Source organism: Larimichthys crocea, chromosome XV, assembly GCF_000972845.2.
Source record: "Larimichthys crocea isolate SSNF chromosome XV, L_crocea_2.0, whole genome shotgun sequence".
NCBI classification, from domain to species: domain Eukaryota; kingdom Metazoa; phylum Chordata; class Actinopteri; family Sciaenidae; genus Larimichthys; species Larimichthys crocea.
Window position 1 is genome coordinate 9821996 of NC_040025.1, and position 21016 is coordinate 9843011.

Sequence of the window (21016 nt, forward strand, 5' to 3'; positions counted from 1 at the left end):
CTCCAGAGCTGACATGGTGAACCTGTTGCTTATTTACCCTCTCTCACAGTCATTTTTATATAATATTAGTATAAAAATGTTGATTAAAGCTTCTTTAAAGCAACATTGCGAAGAGATTTTTGTGAATTAGCGTGCCGAGTTTCAGAGTGTAATACCAACATCAAGCAAGATCAACAACACAAGACATAGCAGGGCTAATATTACTACTAGTCCAAGAGCAGTCAGCCCAGCTCGGCATCTGTCTTTCAGCCTTTTATTTCACCAAGCACCAACCACTAAAAGTCAGTCCCAGATTTAATCTTGTCCGACGGTGTCTTACTCGCTCACTCTCTCATTTTCACCTCTTTCTCTTTCATCACCTTCAGTCTTTTTTGCCTCTGTCATTACGTCCATAGAGGCTGCTGAGCCTGGCTACATTGTCGCTTGCCCAGCTCCTGTTCTGGCATGACACCGGCACCACTCTCCTTCAGCAATCCCACGCATCCCGGACCTGTAAACCTCATCTTCTTCTTCCTGGTGGTCCCAAACAAAACGCCTGTGGTACAAACACTAACACTCCCTTGGTGCTCTGAGTTCACAGTCCGGGCAGAGAGTTGAAGTAGTCGGAGGAGATGCAGATATTTTCTCCATAAAATATGATCCAGTTTCACCCAAATCACTGAAATAGTTGGTGGTGTGTGACTTAGTGCCGTAAAGTGTTACGTACTTCTCGTGGATGATCGTACCCGAAGCAGAAACATACACAGCGTGAGAACAGACGTACGAATGACAGAGACACCATTCACCTGATGACACGTGAGTGTAACAGCTAAATGATTTAAAATCTGTTATTTTATGGTGCACAATGTCGCTGTAAGTAACGATAATGACATGTTATTTGTGTCATTTATTGTTTGTGCTGAACTTTTGACACAAATTAAATGATTCGAGTGACGGCCCTTCTGCAGGACAAATAACGAATAGTACAAAATGCTGTTGTGTGGTGAGAAAAATAATATGCTCATTAGCTGATGCAGCCTGCTCTATTCCACCTTTGACCTCGTGTGATGTTTGCAGCCCAATTTATGGATGCAGGTTGGATCAGCAACAGATAAAAGCTGACACCGTTTCATCCGGCCCTGCTCTCGCTGGCTCGACTCCAGCGCTGGCTGACTTGCTGATCTATGGCTGTAACTCGACCAAGCCGCTCTCGCAGCTCCGGCACATGTTGCTGGAGGACACACGTTGAGCTCCGAATGAGCAACAGTGATTTTAACTGCAACAAATGGTCGAGGTATGTCATTATCCAGATTTCTGGTGAAGGGATCATTACCTGCCACAGATGCCACTGTTGTTTTGTGTCTCCATTTGTCCTCGGGCTAGTATAACCACGATACTTGAAAAGAGCAGGAGGTGCCTTTGTGTAGACGCACACCTGATCTTAGCAATCAATTGGCAGCTCTACCCTCACACAAGTCTCCCAGGCTCTGCCTCAAGGCCGTCCATCTGTTGCTGCGATGATGTGTGGCTATGGGTGAATGTGCTTGCGTACAGGTCGCCATTTATCCGCGTGCGTGTGTGTCGGGGAGTGGGAGGTTGCAGAAAATATGTGATTTGTGGTTTTGCGCCTGTTGACACCCCCGCTCCCCAGAGGTGTAGCTCGCTCACTCTCCGTAACCATGAAACTGATATTTAAAGAGGAAAGAGGTGACAAACAAATGTGGCAAGATGCTCGGTGTGTAATTAGCGCAAACAGAGGTAGCATTAGAGAGCTGGAGGGGGTGGGGGTCACTTAGACCTATACGTTGTGAAGAAACAGGCATTTTATCTACGCAACCAGATGTAAAGATGTGCATGAAGCGAAGAAATATGAGGTGGAAAGGACAAAAAGACGCCGTCTGTCTAACATACTGTAACAACAGATTTTTATTTCCTGCTGAGTCTGCATTATACCGCTGTTAATCTTATCTTCTCTGAGAACATTAGAAAAGGTATTTGATGGTGGTGTCGAATGCCTTCGGCGGTAAATACTCCTTGCTGCGTATGTGTGTGTGTGTTTGTAAGCTGACTTTTTTTTACCCCAAAGTGTCTCATTTCAGTGAAATTCAATGAGAAAAAATCAGCACAGTGTAAATGATCATGACAGAAAAGACTCAGTGTCCTTGTATACAGGAGATTTTTAAACTGTATTTGTACTCAGCCGGTTCATCACTCGGCATGAAACATGATGAGAGGAGGCGAGAAAGGTGAAACAGCATCCAGAGCTTATAATTTACACACATGCACACCTCTGACACTTTATATTCACTTCACTTTCATGTCTTTTCAAGGGAAACTTATTTTTCAGCAGTTATTTAAATATAAGAGATGCAGTATGGAGTAAATCAGCTTTTTCACAGCGCATATTTATCTTTTATTTCAATCATTAATTTTTTATTTTTACCTTAGTGTTAAAAAGAAACATTTATTTTCCATTATTTGATCGCCAGGTTTGACCACCGACAGTGTAAAGAATGGACAACCTATGTGTGACGTCACCCACAGGTTTCTGAACAGCTGATTTGAAGCATCACACTTTTTTTTTGGCCTTTATTTTATAGAGACAGCTTGAAGAGTGGGGAGAGAGCGATGGGGAATGACATGCGGGAAAGAGCCACAGGTCGAATTAAACCCTGGGCCGTGGCGGCAAGGACTGAGCCTTTGTACATGGGGCGGATGCTCTACCAATTGAGCTAAACGACACCCAAGCGACACGCTTTTCTTATACTTACACCTTTTATTCTCAGTGTTTAAAGCCTCAAGGATAAAATCTGAAACTTTTCTTTTACTGGGTGAGTCTGAAGGACCATAATGCATCGGGTCTGTGCATTACAGTGAAGAATATCTGTCTCCAAAGAGCTCACGGAAAAATGATTTTTGATACCGCTGACCTTGTAAATATTGAACCTTTCTGATGGATGTGCTATACGTAATTCATGTTTGTTCTGCGTTGAGTCATATTGATGCAAAGAATACATAAAAAAACAAATAAATAATCATTAATAATGGAAAAGAATCATGTGTTGTATTGCTTTTTACCTTCATGATAAAAACATTTAATTTGCGGTGACATTTGGATTTTGTATTTCCTTTTAATTGGTATCAAAGGACTCGCGGGTTTGTCGGTAGAAACCTTTTTGGGATTTTAAGCTTTAATGATTTATTTCATTATCTCATACAGATTATTGATCTCTCTCATGCCGGCACAGCTGCTCTGAGTGAGAGTAGCAGAGTTGGAGATGAAAAACAGCAATGTGTCATGTTTAAACCGCTGCCCTCTCTCCCCGCGTGCTCTCACTTTAACATGATTTAGTTTATTATGGGGAATTCGGCGCTGGGGAGAATGTCATATGCTAAGTTAACCTCTGCATGCCTCACTGGCTTGCTGCCAGTTATGAAAGGACACGAACATGGAGACACTCTCTTTGATGACGACAACTGGCAAAGTCCCCAACCTTTAAAACAACTCGAGCCTCTGCTGGATGTATCCGATGGTGTGAGTGCACTCAATAAATCTGCGAGGGTCTGATTCAGACTCCCCACACATCACTGTTCAGTGTCCTTGAAAGCAGCTAATGCCATATCAGTTCAGGAAACACAAGATCAGTTCGCTGTGCCACAAGTCAATGAGTCACTGAGAGACTGTTTAATTGTGTTGATAGGTTTGGGCGATGTCCATTTCATAAATATATTGAGTGAAATACTCACAGATCATTTCAAAACCTACCCTCTGAGCGTGTCTTTTCATTGGATGGCCTACTGTGAGGACAGCCAACAATCCCATTGAGAAATTAGCAGGGTCCCCTGTGCTTTCCTCTCCTTTAATGAATAATTCAGCTGTCAGGGTGAAAGCAGGGCGAGGAGACCTTGTCAGTGACGACTGACTCAGCACTCTGTGGCCTGAGGGTGACACTCTAAACCCGAGCGTTGCATCCTGTTCCTTCCATAACAGATACTGGTGCTACAGTATGTCTGCTGTGTTAGTGGCCACATGATGGTCCATGTAGGGAGAAAGCTTGGCTCGGTATGAATCTACTCATCATCAGGCTCCCAGATCAAGATAGTTGATTTTTGAAGGACTTTTTAGCAACAGTAGCGGCTGATCCACCACTTGATTATTGTGACCCTCTGACATTTCCTGTAGCACCAGCAGCAGGTCAAAGTTTCACCGTAATTCCTGTGAAGTACAGTATCTCAATGTCTACTCGATAAATTGGTGCCACCGCAAAGTTTGAGTGAAATATCTCAACAACTTTTGGATGGATTGGCACAATATTTGGCACAGACGTTCATGTTCTCCTCAGGATCAATTATAAAAACGGTGGTGATCCCTAATGATTCATTTGTCCAATACTTTGGGAGTATCAGCTGCTAAACGACTGCCGTCCCAAGAGGTGCAAAGCCCAAAGCAAATCCCCCCCAAAACATGTGTTTACAGAAGACCTCTTGTCCTTTGGGAGGAAAGGAGGACGTAGTGTGACGTTACACAGCAAAAAATCCACAAAGGGTAGAAAGGTGGGTGGATGTGTCAATAAAACACTGGACTTACACACATGAGACCACAGTTTGTTTTCTGTTTTGTACCAACAGTCAATGTTGGTTTCCTTTAACCATGACTACAACCGTTCCCTGACTTGGACCAAGCAGTTATTATTGTAACCATGATGATGAACGTTCACCAACCTTAACAAAGCAGTCATTTTAAGCCAAACCGCAATGTTTCTCTAAACATAACCAAGACATATTTGTGCCTTTAGTGCACGACAGCATTTTGTGCCCAAGTCAAACTCATCTTTGTTTTCATCTATATACCCTCATTTCTAACACAATCTTTATTCCAGAGTATATCTTGTCCTTTCTTTGTTCCTGTTGGATGCATCATGCCTGTGGCTGTCTCCTGCATTCATAGCCAGTGGAGGAGGAATGGCATTTCAGCACAGTTACAAAAGATGATTCCACATCCAGGGCACACAAACCCCCCTGGGCCCGGTGCATTTGCCTCCTATGGTCCACAGAGCTCCAAGCAAACATCTGTTTTGCTCTGGAAACAACCTTTGATCTCAGAGTGAAGACTTGCTGTCGGATTAATGAAGAAAAGAGATGATTACAAACACGGAAAATGAAACTGTGACGTCTGTTTTCCTGTTATTGATCAGGCGTGTAAGTGTGAGGTTAAGGATGATTCATTTCTTCAGCCTCCGCTTGTGAGCTTATCACACCAGATCGATGCATTTCAGGTTAGTAGAGACCCAAACTGAGCGAGTGTCAGAGAAAATATTACATAGTGCGACCCACTGTGAGTCTATTAAACCTGCACATACGGTCACAGTTCACGTGTATACAGACTGTATGGAGGTCACAGCAGAAGGAAAGTCTGTTAAATGTTAAATATTTTCAGCAAGTTTCAAATCAAGCAGTCAAATTAGGTTCTTACAACAACTGCTCATTAACTCAACTAAGTGAAATGATTCTCCATTTACCCCATAATTACTAACAGAATATATTGTTCTTTCCAGGAAAATCCCAGGGAAAATGCTGACATGTAAAATAAATGTTTTATTTTCCTACATGGAGGTTTAATTGCTCCGCGTTGCCAGGATTTAGTTTAAAAATATCAGAATGAGCATAAAACTGCAGATTTTTGACTTTTGGTTGTTTTTAAAAGCCTCAATCTCTTACTCTTAAAAATACAGAGGATGTGACCTCAGGATCATCTGGTGGTACAGCAAATACAATAAATACAGACTGAAACTGAATATGTGTAATTCTCTGTTCACCACCGTGAACAAGTCATTCTTCTGTGTCCCCACTTAACTTGTCGTAGGTCACGCAATCACTAGTGTAGTTTGCGTTGGCCAATCTACACTGGTGACTAGTTTAATTTAAAAATGTGTTTATTCACCTATAAATCTCTACATAGACTGACCCCCACTTTATATTTCTGCATTATTTTTCCCCCTGACCCTGGTAAGACCTCTGAGAATCTACTGACCAAGGACTTTAAAATCTAAGGTTTGCATGTGTGGCTGCCATCTTCTTGGACTGGCTTCCCCAAACCATAGTTCATTGGTTGATTTTATTTTGTTGTTTCCTGTTTTATCTTACAAATATTTGCTTTGTACAGCTGCTTCTAACACTAGTTTTGAAAGGTGCTTTATAAATAAAGCTTTTGTACAAAAAATCTGAATATTTATATTTATATTCTAATTAGGTCTGATTTAACACTACTGTGCCAATCATTCAGTTACCCCATGTGTCAAAGAGTTGAGTATTTCAAATTTTATCAATTAAAAAGTGTAATTCACCCATGTATAAAACTATAAAACAGCACTTTACTGTTAGTTACTGGGCAGCTAGCAGAGCCATATTGTAGGTGTACATTTCCAAAACCGCTTGGTTATGCTCTATGTTTGCATATCTCAGACATCTGTCACATTACAGGAGATAACTACTGTTTATCTGTATCTGTACTTGAGCTCTCATTTAGGCAACAACCTTAAAATCAACATCATTCCCATTTTTCTTGACTCTATCATCATATTTCACAAGAAAAAAACATCACCGCCTGCATGTGTTAATCCGACCACGCTAAATTTCCATCCATCCATTATGTAGAACTGCTTATCATATGCAGAGTCACAGGGGGGCTGGAGCGTATCCCAGCACACACTGGGTGAGAGGCGGAGCACACCCTGGACAAAGCCCAGCCTACCACAGCCGTGATAAATCCAGCATAGTAAATGAACAGTACGTCTAATGTAATGATACGTTCTGTGATTAAAAGGGCATACATTTATTTTAATTATACAGCGTGCATATCAAGTGTCATACCAGAGGAAATTACTGACTGAAAATACTGACCTGTTCAGAGAGTTTCCTCACCTTTTTCCCACTGCATGCTGGGATAGGCATCAAACATTAAGTGGATAGTGTAGCAAGAAGATGAGATAATGGACCAATGCCACCTAGTTAGCACTAAAAATATGATTTTAACTTAATATGCTGTCAGTGCGTAAAGACAAAACGGAGCAGAGCTTTAATTCATGTCTAGATGCACATGGATGCCTCAACAATTCTTTGATTCTTTGACTTTTTGATGGCTGATTTGACAATCATTGTGGGAACACATTTTCACCAACAAAAACAAAAACACGGCTGTCAATCTCATGAGAAAGGCGCAGCACTGATCATTATGATGTAGAGAAAAAGATTAAGTGACAACAGCCTTCTCCCAGACATTAAAAAAAAGCCTTTTATTGAGAATTCAAACAGGTGTCATACTGGTTTCTGAGAGGCAAAACAAATGACAGGCTACTGAGCCGTAAATAGCACAGCAGACGATGGGAGATTGGCCATATGTCCACTGTGTGTGCGAGCGCCAGCTCCACTGGCTTGGTTTGAGATAGGATTCTTTTGGGAACGTCCCAGTAAAAGCTCCTCTGGGACGGAGAGGGATTCAACTGCAACATCCATTCACTCAATTTTGGTGAGCTGAAATGTTTAAACGATCTCCTCCGAGATTTGGATGTTTTCAAATTAAAAATTGGGAGTAAGAAATTAATAACATTTACAATTATTATTGAAAGAAGTGATCCACAATGGGTGATATCAGTTTGAAATTCATATTTTCCTTTTAAATGTCGCCTCTACGTTCACCGCAGAGGGAGCGCAGGGTCTCCAGACTCTTGTGTGTGCATGTGCATGGGTTTTAGGCAAAGCGTAGGGTGTCCTCCGAGGAGCACGCACCTCCATCTGGGCCAAAGTAATTGGTCTGCTATTCATATTCAGCAGTGTAATAGCCTCTAGCTGTTGAGACAGTCACACATGAACTAGTTACACCGAGAACAATCAAAAAAGACGGGTTGACCCACGTGTAATTTTTTTTACAGGAGGGGTTACCGAAGTAACACGGTGAGGAAAATCTAACCTGGTTTGATGGGATGTGTGAGAAGATAAATCCTTTTCTGATTGGATCTGGGGAACATTATCCACACGCTTACAGTCGGCAGCGTTTAGCTGGAGATTTACATGTTTCGCCATGCAGAAATACGGTTTTAGATTGTGCCAGTTCTTGGAAGTATGAAGGTGAAAAAGAAAAAGTCTTGCATTATGATGAACTGCCATTAATAGAACCTGCTGCACTTTGAATAAGAAAAAAAAAAAATCTGCCCTCCTTTCCTCGAGAAAGGCCTACAGCAATCCTGCACAAATGTATGCAGTGAATCATCAATTACAGTGGCAGCTTATGGTGAATTATTATAATGTTGCATAAATAATTGTGTTGCAGTGATAATAACATGCACAATAGCCCATTCGCTGTATTTGTGCCTAAACATATCTTTGGCAGCGACGTGGAGGACTGGATCTATTTCACCAGTACGACCAATCCCTCAGCACCGTCAGTGCAGTGGGCCCCCCTGCTGTAAAGGTAAGCAGCCGCTGATGTTTTTCCTGTGTAAAAACACCTATAATTACCTGCGTAATGGAAGAAAGCACCCTTCATCATCTGATCATTCCTCAACAAGATAAATATGGTGGTCAAGGCATTTAGAGACAAATGCTATCCTCTTGGTGGCAAGGGTTTGGAGTGGTGTATTTATCATGGTTTGAAGTGGTGTCTGAGTCTAACCAAAGTACTGATTATTCAGAGTGAAGAGGAGCTGCCAGCCCATTACCTCCCAGAAAATAACAATGTGAACACCCGCCTCCCTGGCCTTTCCCAATGTAGTCTGTCAGAGCTTGTCAGCTGCAGCACCATTCATTCAATCTCAACAAGCACCGTGCTCCAGGATTCATTCCCCGTCCTGCACTATCTCTCTCCCCTTTTAGCTTCGCTCTCACTCACGCTGCCTCGCATTACCTCCCAATGTCTTGCAGGTTCCCCTCCCTGCCTCCTCCACCTCCTTCTCCTCCTCCTTTCCCCTTCAGCCCCACCCTACCCGCTCACTTCCTCCCATTCTGCAAGCCTCTGCTGCTCCACCCCTCCACCCCTACTTGGTCCTGATGAGCCATTGTGAGATTCAAGCAGATGGATGGGGAACAAAGGGGTGAGAGGGGGGCCCCCTCTGCCTGTCCCCCTTGTATCACTGCCAACCAGGCTCTGGGTAATCTTCTCAAGCTTTCACGGCAGAGCAATGAATAACCTCAGCCTCCTCTCTGAGACCCAGGCACCGCCACAGCCGCCCCCCCCTCTTATCTTACCCTCTGCAGACTCGCCAGGGCCGGCTGCTCCCCGGATAGCATCTCTCACCCTCGCTTTCTACTCACTGTCTCTGCCCTCCACACCCAATCAGGTTTTTTTTTTTTTGTTTCTAGGGGCGTGTTACAAGGCCCGGAGATTAATTGGGGCTGTGGCTGGATGACATCTGGTCCCAGCTTCATAAAAGTCTAGGTCCTTGAGGTCTGCCGGGTTTATAATGAAGTGTATATAAGTTAATTTTCTCATCAACAGAGCATTAATCAGAGCTTCTTCAATGGCCATTTCAACACGTATCCGGGTTCAGTTCAGAAAACAGTTTGGTAAAATTGATTACCAGAACTCGCCAAGGCAGCACAAAAAGAACTGATGATATGAACTGAATTTTTTATACAAAATCTTTAATTTTATTTTTTTTACTTTAAATCAATAAAAATATATATATGCCTGGAGATATTCCATTTTTTTTATTGAACGAATTGATCCTTCTGACGAGTATTGACTGTGTATCCAAAGCCTGATATATCTTAGTCCTTTGCGCCCCAGAGCTCCATTCACGTCCAAAAGAGATTTAAACCACATCAATGAGGCACACTGTTGCACTGGAAGACATCTTAACATGAACTCACACACTGAAGTTTACTTACATTATCAGTCCTGCTGCTGATAGTCGGCAAGTTATACTCCTGTTATTTAGTAAGAAAAATAAAAAGAGAAGTGTCTAGATGCTTTGGGAAACTAAATTACATCCACCAGACTAAAGAATGAACAGATATTTCGTTGATTGTGTTACTATATCACATCTGAGTCGATGATTAAACCTGAGCAAAGAAGCTCTACCGTCACTGATAAGAGGCTGTATGCACTAAAAAAACATCCACCTGTTCTACTTTACAGGAACAGCTCAACCACTCCACAGCTTCCTTGCATGGCCCTGTTAAAATATTGAGCATGTACTTAAGTGCTATTTGGCCAAGTGTCATTTAGGCTGAAGGGCTCTCCATCCACAAAAGATGTCTTGAAGTGACTCGATCAGAGCTGGTAGGGAACCGCAGAGGAATACACAGGTGTTGAATTATTTACTCTCAATAAAATATTTATACTTTTGTCCCACAAACTACTAACTACAACTATGAAGTAGGACTGCAGTTACACTGAGAGAGAGAGGGCAGGAGCCATGTTAGTGTATAATACTAACTTTATGTGACATGTGTTTTAGTATGATATAAAGTCACACATATTCACTATGTTCGCATTTATATGTAATATAAATGAAACAGGTCTTTAATTTGTGTTTTAATGAATGTAATGTACGCTTCACTGACATTTATTAATAATACAACATTTATATAACATGACCTCAACTCAGATTTCTTAATAAAAGCTTCCAGTTTAAATAATAAAAATATAACTAAATACAAATAGCTGTTCAAATCCAGTTGGTCCAAAATGTGACCACTAGACTTGTCGTAGGTCACACCAGTGTTAGCCAATCTACACTGGTGACCAGTTGAATGTTCGTTAAATCAACTATGAAGCTCTGCACGGACTGACCCCACTTTATATTTCTGGATCAATGTGCCTCCTGACCTTGGCAAGACCTCTGAGGTCTACTGACCAAGACGTCCCAAAATCTATAGTTAAAACCAAAGGTGACTGAGGGTTTGCATTTGTGGCTTCCACCCTCTGGAACCACGTTCCCCAAACTATAAAAACACAGAGTCAGTTGATAGCTTCAAGAAGCTGCTAAAAAACTCATCTGTTTCGTAAGCAAAGGAGAAAGTACTGTTACGTTACAGAACAAAAAAAAAGTCTGCAAAGGGTCGAAGGGGTGGATGGTCGGGTCAACAAACCATTGGACTTAAACCCAGAAGACAACATTTCTGTTTTGTACCAACTGTCAATGTTTGTTCCCTTCTTAACCATGACTTCCTAACCTGAACTGTATTATTGTAATCACAATGATAACGGTTGCCTAATCTTAACAAAGTAGTCATTTAAACCCAAACCACAATGTTTCCCTGAACACAACCAAGACATTTTATATTTCTGGATTATTGTGCCCCCTGACTCCTGACCTTTACTGACCAAGAACTACTCGTGGTCACAGTATCTAGACTAAAAACCAAATGTGACTGAGCGTAAAACAGCTTCAATTCAGACTTCATACTAAAAGCTTTCTCAGCCTCTTGTAAACAAGTTTAAATGATGAAAATAACAAACAGCTGTTACTTGTAAATGGTCCGTATAAGTAGTACACCATACAGTTCAATCTGTTCCTTACTTTAATTTGTTTTATCCTGCAAAATTAACTGTCTGAAATTCCTCGACTGCAACTTTTCCATCTTCTCTTTTACTCTAAACAGATTTATTTCACTATAAACATAAAACATAAACCTTGAGAGGGTTTTCAAACTCTACTGTGCACTGGCTCAAAGTGAATTGTTCAAGACCTCATCGGTAAGCTCTCCAATTTGCTCCATAAACTGTGATGACATTCTCTGATTAAATTATAGCCGTATTGACTTTTGGGAAACCACTTGCCTAAATCTACAAGATTAGCCTATGATTAATGACGGACACTTAATCCTTTGTTCAAATTGGACTGTTCAAAAAAAAAGAAGAATTGTAGCGGTGAAGACAAGATGTTCACTTTCTCCTCTTCTAACGCCTTCCACCTGCTGAAAAATAGCCTGCAGGGCTAAATAACCACAGCGTGATACGTGTTTGTATCCTTCGTCCTTTCAAAAATGCCACATAGCGCCGGTGTATCACTTTTATACAGATAAAATGTTGACAGCATACAAGTCTGTCTGGAACCTTTACGTGATATGAAAGGCCAAGTGAGCTCCTGTAGCCTCGGTGCAAAGCTTTTAGTGTTGAATTACAGAAACAAGATCGACTGTCAGGGAATTTATGGCTGGAACAAGAAAGTGAAGCGTCTTTAAAGGTCCACTGGGTTCTTAGAAACAAAGATTAGGACAGACTAGGTCCAAATTATATTCATACCCATCATATTAGCAGATTGTCCAGGATTGCTTTTATCATCTAAGCAGTATTGCCAAAAACTACAGTACATCTGACTATATACAGACTATATCTCTGAATATATACAGTATCTGTGTCCTTCTCAACCTGAGAGAAACCTGTTGGCTGTTGCCACATCGAGGTCTAATGGTGGAACGCCACTTGGCACAACGCAGCCGCAACGCAGTTTTGGTCCATTCTCCATGCGACTACTACTTTTACGTGCTTCTGAATATGTAAATAGGCTATTCTCGCTGTTTTTACGTTCTGAAGTTTGAGCAGAGAGCTTCTGGTGGGGTTTAAAATATTGACTAGAACGTCCGCAATCAGCCCCAGTGGCCACGGCGCACATGGAAAGCATCACTGTGGAAACTTCCAATTGTAAAAACAGCCAAGAGATTTTTTTTTAACCCACATAGCATATTTACATATTTAAAAGCACATACACCAGAAAAAATGTTGATGTAATTACGTGCATGTATGTGTTTCTGTGTTAAATAGAGACACGTGAATTAAATTATAACACTGTAACCCCCTCCCCCCTTCCATTGGTTTGTCTTCTCTGTGTATTAGCCTCGTCTTTGTACTGTCATATTGTCTTTCTTCTGTCTTTGTCTGTTACGGAAAATCTAAATCTAATAATAAAAAAAAAGATGAGAAAAATCAATCTGAGAACAGACTGTATCTATTTTAAAACCTAATAAATTTTGAGTATTCATGTGTGTATTTATGTAGGTATGTAATATTTATGTAACATAGATGTTTGCATGTTTGAATTCATCAAGATTTTTAGAGAGTATTTGGCTCTTTATGTGATTTTTTTCTTTTTTTCTCTTGTAAAGCATCATGTAATCTCTGGATTTGATGCTACACCAATACTTTTTATTATTATTATTATTTCCTAGTATTATTTATAAAAATCAAACTGTTACATTGTGCTCGTGCACTGTGAGATTAAATGATGTTTGCAACACATCAGCTAAAAATGCTTCGCTTTCATAAAAATGTCATAAAAAGGTCCAACATAGGCTTTTAGTGATTTATTTATTTATTTTTAACAAACATGCTATTTTTGTTCCAGCCTGTATTACCTGTCAGAAGAGTGTATATTCATGTGTCACATAAAGAGAGCTACCATCAGAGGTTTTATATCTATGAAAGACAATGAAGAACACAGAACTGTAGCCTTATTTAGACAAAAAGGGTTTGCTGGGATATCAGACGTCATCGCGTGACACTTTAGTCACAGACCGAGCAGTTGTTTATACATAATTCCTTTGTAGTTTCAGGAGCTCGTTGTGCCTGTGTTCAGAAGCTGACCTGTTGTGCAGAGATGTGCATATTTACTCTATTCATAGGCTCCACACAGCACACATGCTACAGGCACATATTCATTACTAAGTAGCCTGTGGCGACTGTCATGTGCAGACAATGGTGGAAGACAAAAACAGTGCATCTAGCACACAGGGAATCTTCCACACTTGTAGCCACAGTATGTAGATAGCACGCCCAAATAGCGTGTTTTTTTAATCATATTCACATAATCTTGTGCGAGTCGTATGTGGAATCACAGATAAGCCTCCTTATGTTGCTCAGATATTACTGCAAATGAGCATGTCTGAGAAATGTAACACCTTGCACAGACTCTTGCATTTTAATTTCGGTGGCATCTGTGACCAGTCCGTCATGTCCCTAACCCCCTCGGGGGACCCCCAACCTATCTGCTGCAGACCCCCAAAACCCAGGAGGAGGGCGGATGGGATGGAGGGTGGAGAGAGAGAGAGAGAGAGAGAGAGAGAGAGAGAGAGAGAGAGAGAGGGGGGGGGGGGGGGGGGTGGGAGGGAGGGAAGGGAGGGAGGGCAGGGACAGATTTGATTGATGATGGTGTGAATTAAACAGAAAGAGATGGAGAGAATCCTTTTATCAGGCCAGAAACACGAGTGGATTAAAATGTAGTTGTACAACCCCTCTGTATAATGCAGCAGCCTGGCCGCATATCACGAGGCACCAGAAGCCAAGATGAGAGCTGAGAGTTATTATTGCCCCCTCCTCAACCCAACACCACCACCACCACCACCACATGAAACTTTGCTGAAGCAGGAAAACACGCCTGAAACACGTGCAAACGGAGCTGAAATGATTAGAGGATGGACACGAAATTTATCGGAAAGTATTTTGACAGTCGGTCATTTTTCAGGCCAAACACTCAGTGATTCCAACCTCAAAAATGTGAGAATTTTCCGCTTTTATTGTTTTTATATTTAATTAATTTCATATTTTGGGGGTTTTGGGGCATTTCATCTGACAAAATAAGGCGTTTGATCAAATCATCAAATTTAAATTTAATGGGCATATTTGACTAGTTTCAACGATTAATCGATAATAAAATTACTGTTTGTTGCATCTCTATCTGAAAATACATCAAACAGATCCAGATTATTATTTTCTCATGAGAAAACCTTAAATCCTCAGTCAGATTATTTTTGATTCTGGCACTACATGTAATAAAGACTTTGTATTTATTATAATAGTCAATATTAAACTCTAATCATAACAGAAGCTGACAATAAAAGTAAGTATGTTATCATGCATACTCCTCTGGAGACTGTTTTGTGATCTCGCAGGTAGAAGCCCTTGATTGTCCTCAAACAGCACACCATGGAGTCGACTCCTTCATGACCACGTCCAAGGCTTTAATGGACCTGCAGCATGTCTCCGTCTGGCAGTAGCCGCTGTGCCCGACTCCACTGCTGCTCTGCTGATGTTTTGTGCCACTGCATAATTTATTGCCCTCTTTGCAGGCCTCTTCTTGCACATCCCCTTTCTCGCGGTGCAGGTGAGAGTTCAGCTGTTTGGTTTAACACATCACTGAGAAGGGCCTCAGACCTGGCTCCACAGCAGCAGACCCCACATGTGACAAATGCAATTAGAGGGAAATATGCAATTACCGCAATCCCCACTCTCTCATGCGGCCAGACAAGGACAATTTGTCAATGAGGCCCCAGTGGTATCTCCTGCGCCTGGATAGGGACCTGAAGGTACTATTGTCCCTGCCTCCTTCTCAAGAGCTGGCCTGTGGTGTTGGATGTCCTGAAGCCCCTGGGAGGCCTGGCAGAGGAAGATGTATGGCCAGAGAAAAGATACAAGGTTCAATAATCAAAACCAAACCCCTTGTCTTTGACTGTTTCTGTTACATGCCCCCCTTTCTGCTGTGGATCACAGAGAGACTGCATTTAATAACTGCTGCCTGCAGGAAGCAGTGCAAAGTAACACTGCATCAAAGGAGCAATGGATGGAAGTGTTATTCTATTTTGTTTCATTTAAAATTTTATTTCCAGTTCTAATGTGATGTGATGTGTTTTTTAAATAAAAAATATGTATGTATATATATTTTTATATATTAAATGTTGTCCTTATATGGAGTGACACTTACTGTTGAGTAAGGCTGGATTTTTAGTTATTAGCATCATTACAAATTTCAGTGTCAGATTTTCTTACGTCTGGAACAAAACCTGAAAGTCCTGTTTTCACTTCGGCTCTATATTAATCCAAAGTAGTGATGAAGATCTTATTATAAAGCAGCATTTTTTCTTCATCAATGTCCCCTTCAGTCTTTTTGCCTCTGTCATTATGTCCATAGAGGCTGCTGACCCTGGTCACATTGCCACCGCTTGCCCAGCTCCGGCTCTGGCACGACACCAGCTCTGCTCCCTGTCGGCATTCTCCCTGTTAACCTCTTCTTCCCTGTCCAAAACACCTGTGGTACAAACACTAACACTCCCTCAGTGCTCTGAGGCCAAATTCCGGGTAGCCAGGCTAGGAAACTAAACTAACATAGGCTAACAGCAGCTACAGTTGGCAGCCGTTTACTTCACTGCCCATCAGGAAACTCTGTAAATCACAGAGAGTTGAGAAGGAGCAGCCAGAGGACATCAGAGGGAAAAACCAGAGAACATTTTCTCCATAAAATATGATCCAGTTTCACCAAAATCAGTGAAATAGTTGTTGGTGGTGAACACAAAAATACATAATGTGAGAACAGAGACACCTTTCACCTGATTATAAGTCAGTGCAGCATCTAAATGATTGAAAATCTGTTATTTTATGGTAAATAAAGTTACACAATACAACAACAGGCTGTGGTCAGTGACGTAAGGACTATCACAGGACTAGTTGGTGAACGCCTATGCAGCTGACACGCTAGTAAGTTGGGAACATACTAGCGGTAATTGGGCAGCGCTCTATTTTCTCTGTACTGTGCTGTTTACTCCCTCTGGGCATTTTTTTGAAAGGACTGTACATCATTTCATTCAATACAGCTTTACTGTAGAGTGTCAATGCCAGCTTGACAACTGTCACTTAGCAAGGTCGACGGCTTTTTTTTGATCCAAAAGAAAAATATCTCAGAGCTTCTTCCTCAAACCACTTCTCTTTTGTGGAACAGTTTATACTCTGACCACTGACAGTATAAAGAATGGACAACGTATGCGTGACGTTACCTTTAGGTTTCAGAAGCGCTATTTTGAAGCACAAAGCTGTCTTGCCCTGACTAATATAAAAATCGGCAAAGATTGAATGACACCTGGTTGCTGAAACAAACCATCTGTAATGGCATCCACCTGTTAATCAATGCTGCCAGCCTCAGTACAGTTGAAATTAGCTACAGAGACCAAAACTGTTTTTTGTACCAGACTGTAAACATGTTTATTTCTGCTGTGAAGTTGGACATTTTAACATGGGGACTTATGGAGACTGACTCACTTCTGGAGCCAGCCTCAAGTGGACGTTTGAGGAACTGCATTGGCTTCACTTCGCAGCCACGGAGGTTGCCGATTGACTCTGACAGAGGAGGTCATGGTGTCATGGTTTGGACTCTCTAGCTCGTTGTTTCCTCAGAGGTCAACACTGTCAAGACGTCCTAACATTGATCAACAGAACAAAGATGGACTGTAGTACACACAATTTGTGCAGATTTTTTTGCCCCCTGCTAGCAGATGCACTGCTTACAAAGCCATTCTGAATGCTGGTGTGGCCTAAAGGACAAAACCCGTCTGTGTTTTTTTGATTAATTAAACACTGTCATCAGGGTTTTCTTATGTTCAAGAGCACCTTAAGGTCCGTGGATGTCATCATGTGGCGACATGATTAATCACTTCGGTATTTCTTTCAAGAAACTGTTGCCACTTTATAGAAATAATACTGAAGAGAGCAGTTTCATGTCGGTGTGACTGAGACACTTGTCTGAAGTGCTCAACACTGGCTGACGTAAAGTGCATGACCTGCTGCATGCCTTTGTTCCCTCTTTGAATGGACATGATAGATAGAACTGGAGCAACGGAGGCAAAGAGCATGACAATTTGAGCACTGACCTGGTTTTCACTGTAGTCATCATAAAACACAGAGCCAGCGTCCTGGGGACATGTAATAACATCAGGCCTTTGGTGTAATTCACTATCTCAGTGTGTGGCAATATAGCAAAACCCATTACATTTGCCTTGTAATTTGCTGTCGCCCCAGCGAGGGATTCAGGTGACTGCGACCCCCGTTAATGGAGTTCCAGTGATAAGGACAGGTCTGTTTATTAGCCACATGCGGTCAAGCGTGGCAGGAACAGCTGAGCGCAGGCAGGTGTCGGGGCCCTGCGAGGGCTCAGGCACCGCTGGCAGGCCTCGGCGCTCATTTCACGCACGTTATCGTCACACTAGCTAGGTTGAAAAAAGGAGGTCGTTGGGTGCACAACAATATAACTGCTGAGTGATGAGGTTTCCTCGGAGTCGCACTGGAGTGCACCACTCCCGGCAATTTGGTTTGTTTGTGGAAATCAATGAGTCATCTGCGGTTTTTGTTTGTAGTCGAGCTGGAGGAGGAGGAGCTCCATGAATGAAACATCAGGATTTATTTTTTGTTTTGTTTTCGGCCACTGGAAGAGACACTCTCTCGCACAAAGCCAAACTGTAGTAAATGATAAGTGAACATTTCATTAGGACACAAAAATAAAAAAAGATCACACGCCGCACAGAAAGGTTATCTCTTGCAGCATGCATGCTCGCAGACATTTACAGAGCCTTGAGGAGAAAATGAACTTCAAATTAAAATGTCTATTTGATGCATTATCCTAATAGGGACGGATGGGAGAAGAGAAGTCTATAGTGCTCTCATCCTTCAGCCTGAGGGGACACACTTGGGGAGTTGTCATTACCAACTTAGCCCACCAAGATGAGCCTGTTGGGAGGTGGAATCACAAAGATTGTCTGCTGTTTTGACAGGTGTCTGTGCTGGTTAATTTATCAGACAATTACAGAATAAATTGAGCTATCTTTACATGCGAAACATGATTGATCCTGTTACAGAGTGTATTGAACAAAAGCTCAGAATAACAAAATAAGGCAACCTAACTGAACATTTTTAAGTATGGAAACAAAGCCTGATGAATTTTATCTTGTAGAAGATGTTTTATTTGTACCAAACATCTCAGACAGAGCGTTGAGTTTGTGTCTATTTGTGTTGAACCTAATAATCAGGAAATAACTTTTTATTTCGTTGATTATCTTGCTTTATCGATCCCTAACTCTCACTCACTGCCTATGTCACTCAACCACAGCTCTCTCTCTCAAACCATTGAACACAAAGCAAATTAAACTTCTTCGCCTCACTATTTTGCAGAGTAGATTACGAGTTAAAGCTGAGTACATGAAATAAACAAAGCCAGAACACAACAGGTAGAGTATCAGAGTTTAGTCCATGAATCCACCTGGATAGTCTCAGTTTCAGGGACATTTCAGGCTGACTGTGAAGAGATCTGACCAATCCGAGAGTCTGATTGGCGGCCACAGAGTGACGTCAGGTTGCATTTTTCTAAAAGTTGGATCCGGCTCAGCTTCTCTGCTGTGGGTCGCTGCATTTTTTGGCATCCAAAACGCACTACCCCCACTCAAATGAATGGAAAAACCTGTGTTTTCGCTGCAGCACTGGGTAGGAGAGCTAGGACTAACATTTATTTTAATTATTAAATATTTGCTCAATCAATGAGACGTGAAACCTTAATAATCTTTCATCAACCGCTATGTACAAGTTGGTGCCTTAAAATGGCTTAATATTTCTGACCAATAATCCAAAGAAATAGTACTCAGTAGACTCAGTTTACCATCCCAAAAGATACAAGAAAAAGAGCAACAACTGCAATGTTGGAGTTTTTGATTTAAAGAACTGTTAATTGAAGATTAATTTTCTATCGATTGACTAATCAATCAGCTAATCACTTCAGCTCTAGACTTAAGAAAACAAACCAATTTAAACCGCCCCCGCACTTTCAAGTGTGCGCATCCCAGCCGTTATCGATGGACCAGACAGCAGACGGGCGAGCAGCCTTTATGTAGCCTATATAAAGTGTGACCCAGGAGCCAGGGCTTTCTGTAAGTGTGCCAACATGGACGCGCTTCCAGCAATACTCATGCTTCTGCCAGCTGCATCATCTGTGCCTGCACAAAAGCATGCCCTTTGAAAAGCGCTCGACACACACAAAAGCAGTGATGCGTGGGACACATGCATCAGTGTGCAAACGTGCATGCTCACATTACTCTTTATTCAACTTTAACTAATAAAACTGATAACAGATTTCACAACTGGGAAATCAAATTTTGGGTTTCTCTGTAATGTTTTTTTTTCTTCTGTGTTTAGAAATCGTCCACCTGGTAAATCTTTTCTTTATTTAGGCGTAAACCTTGCACAAATATTCAAGGAGAGCGGAAATGCTGAGGCTGGTTTAAAAAGATCTGAGGTGAAATATAAATACGCGTCGGCAGATTGAAGTAGAAGCAACAGAGCTCATCTGTCCTCTGGCAAAAGACTCACTGTGAGTCATACCAAGTGCACACATCACTGTAGAGACACTCAATTATGATTCAAATCTCCATAACGGGGCAATAAAGCCATTTGTCATGTGACCATCTGCAGTGCATCGCCTCTGAATCTGCCTGAATGTAGTTAGCCCGTGCATACTGTGAAAGTGCAAAGAGTGGAACGTGTGGATTTATTAGTGTTGGGCTCCAACTGTAATCACCACAGGATCAGTGCTGTGCCGATAGATTAATTTCATTTTCTCTGATTTTTTTTTTTGTTGGAATCCTGAAAAATCTGCGGGAGCCCGGAAACAAAGACGTGCCCCGCAGCCGTCTTTGTTTTACTTTTTCCTCCTCAGGTTCTAAAACAATGTGTGAAGGGGAGAGAGCAACACCGGTTTAGTCCCAGCATCGTAATTATCGCCTGCTTTCGTCTCCCAGGGATGTTCGTGGACAAGGGCCTCATAACAGGTGACAGAATGCCTGCCAGCCGCCCCCGGTTCCCCGCCCCCACCTCAGAATGGTGACTATTATAAACCAAAAACGTATGCTCTCAATATATATGCAAATGACGCTTGGTCCCAAGGTGAAGTTCGCAGAGCAGCAACGCCGCTTGCCTCTGTTTTGCTCATTTGCAAAAATGTTGAGAGTAACAAAGACCACAGGAAATTGAAAAATTGTTACTAAGTATGAGAAAAAGCAATCATTTTCCCCAGGCAGCCTAATCCTGTGGAAATTGATCTCACCTCTCTCTCTCTGACATGCACAGCTAGGAAAAACACATAAGACGAAAACGCCTGTTTCCATGTCGCCTGGCGGAAAATTTGTTTGGTTGCAGATTTCTTAAAACCCGAGTGTCCTGTGCTGTCACGAGGACTTGGTCTCTTTGTTTGTCCCTGTGGCTTCAAACAGGTGAACACTCAAAAGGAGAATATTA

At 41.8% G+C, this 21016-nt stretch overlaps 1 long non-coding RNA gene across 1 annotated transcript in view; it reads right to left on the reverse strand.

Moving 5' to 3' along the window:
* Window positions 1-14528: 14528 nt before the first annotated feature.
* Window positions 14529-21016, reverse strand: part of LOC109138032 (uncharacterized) — a 28866-nt gene continuing 22378 nt past the window's right edge. Inside the window, exon 3 of the long non-coding RNA XR_003463887.1 lies at window positions 14529-15349. This is a non-coding gene — a long non-coding RNA (uncharacterized LOC109138032). The remainder of the gene's footprint in view (window positions 15350-21016) is intronic.